The sequence below is a fragment of the Rhagoletis zephyria genome, unplaced genomic scaffold, assembly GCF_001687245.7.
Source record: "Rhagoletis zephyria isolate East Lansing unplaced genomic scaffold, Rhagoletis_zephyria_1.1 Rzeph_scaffold_09346, whole genome shotgun sequence".
Taxonomy (NCBI): domain Eukaryota; kingdom Metazoa; phylum Arthropoda; class Insecta; order Diptera; family Tephritidae; genus Rhagoletis; species Rhagoletis zephyria.
In genome coordinates, this window is record NW_016166424.1 from 11,688 (window position 1) to 14,202 (window position 2,515).

Consider the following 2,515-nt stretch of genomic DNA (forward strand, 5'->3'; position numbering starts at 1 on the left):
TTTTTTTTTTTTGGTGGAGAAGCGCACACGTGACCAGATTTCCAGACAAAATAAACGTTTAAATAAATGAATTGAATCCTTAGTGGTTTGAAAAATTGAAATGGTTCAACGAATCCACAAGTCATTGAGTAACATAGAGGGAATTTTATTTAAAGCTTAAAGGGAATTTAATAGCGAATATATAAATAAAGGTCGGATTGTGATTTTATGGTAAGGACAATGAGATAGAAAGTTGTTTAGACTATAATATTTTACAGCGAAAAAATCTTGTAAAACACGTTTCTAAGTACAACATACTTAATTGCAATATTTTCGGTGCCTCAACAAATTTTTAAGCCATCCTTAATATAATCTAACCTCTGTTGTCTGCCTTCTCTCATTGCGTTTTACTTTCAATGAGCCAGCAGGTGTGGTGAATCAATGTCTGTGATTGATTGAGAGATAGGCAGCACTTGTTAGGTAGAGTGCAATGGTCAGTATTTACTAACAAAGGGGCGTGCCAAATAATTTTAGTCTCCGGATGAACCGAGGCGAGAGCTGTTATTTTCTCGTATACCTAGGCGGCGATTAGAGCACTTGGCTATGTATATATCCAGCATAATAACTGATAGGCTTATCGTTGCACTGATCTGGGACCAAAGCACAGCAGCTGTCAGAGTAAGTAAAAGACTGACGAGCTAGGCACAAACGGGCCAGTTCGTAATAGCTCAGAGGCAGAAGTTGTCTCGTGCCTGCGAGCTATGTCAAGGAGAATGTATCTGCAACCCGGTGCGTTTTCACCAATCAATTGTCCTAAAGTTGTTGGTTGATGTTTTTTTTTTTTGCCTGCGCCACAGACAAATTTTTATTCTACACCAGAAACCTTTGAAGGGCTTGTCCCACCTTAATTTAATCGTACGGCGACGCTGGAAACCGTTTCAGTCGATACGAAACTTACAAATATGGAGGTGAGCTTCCGAGTTCCGACATCTGCCTCGCCGCGCTTGCCACTGTAATTTTCCGAAAGAACATAAGAGCAAACCCGCTACTTTTCCCTTTTTGCATCCCTCAGCATCAAATTCGGCGACTGCTGAATTTCTCACAGATCACACGACGGCTTTAGATGCAGTCCTTGAAGCTTCAACGTACAGTATAATAACCCCTACCTATTTTTATTTAATTTGAAGTATTGGACAAATTCTCTTCTCGACTGTAGCCCATTAGAAGCCGAAAAAAAGGATTGCTACAATCTATCTACGTTATCTCCGGGCTCTTCAGTGTCGGAGCTCACTTCCAGGGTGATGGGTGTTTCAACTTTCTAATTTGGGACGCCAGTCCAAAATATATGGTCGAAGGGTATGCTTAGGTAATTTTTGCAATTTTTCTTTTTTGGGAATATTTGCTTGTTCAAGAAGTTAATATTTGCCCATTAGCACCCTGTCGCCACTGGTTAACAATATTTATTCTATCGCAGCAGAAAATAAAAACTAATCCCCATTGAAAACTATTTCATTATAATTGAGGCTAGCACTTACACATTTCGCTAAACGTGCTTCAACAAATCCTTCGAATCACAGCATTAGCACGTTGACCTCCTCCGTACACAATTCTGGTTACCCTTATGATCAATTTATGTATGAAAGATTAATGACTTTGCCACACTTCTCACTCACAAAGTATTATCAATCGCAGCAAAAATAACAACTGAATGAGTAAATGAAAGGGATGGGCAAATACAGGCGTTGATGGAAATGCCAATAATGGTCAATCTAATATTCAGCATCCAAAGGAAAAATGATTGAATTAGAGCTAACAACCATTTTAGTACACACACATAGACACATATGTACATATGTAATTACAAAGTAAATATGAAAAGCGTTATGGATATTCGCAACCAGCATATTCTCATGTGCGTTAGTGTCTATTTGAGTTCAGCTACTAATTGCTACCGGGATTAGTATGTATGAACGAACACACATGCACACATCATCAAGGGATGCATTAATGCATATGTACTTAAGTACATTTGTACATACATATGTATTCTCCTAGAAATTGGAAAAAAAAACATAATTGTGGCGAGCCTTTTAGCGAAGCATTTGGACATTTAAGCTGACCACTTAACTACCGCATTGGAAATGGTTAGCTGGTACTAACAGAGACCTTCTCAACACTTACATATGTAAGTTCACTTTGTGTGACTCTTTATTCAAAGAAGTGTGAATTAATATTTGCTTTTTCCAAGGAGTGCCATAAGGGCTGTAGGAATGATCGTTATGAATGCTTACCAACTAAAGTCTTTAAACGGATTTTTAAAGTTACGGAACACATCAAGATAACCAACCGTTCAGCTATAGAAAAACTAAAAATGCAGACCGATAGTACTTTTTACGCTGATTTCAACTATATAAATATTATTTGCCGCAATTAAAAAGTAAAGAAGATATAAAAGGTTAAAGAAAATTTTTGTGATATTTTAAAATAATAATATTTTATAAACTACGTAACCGATTAAAAAAGTAATGATATCAAA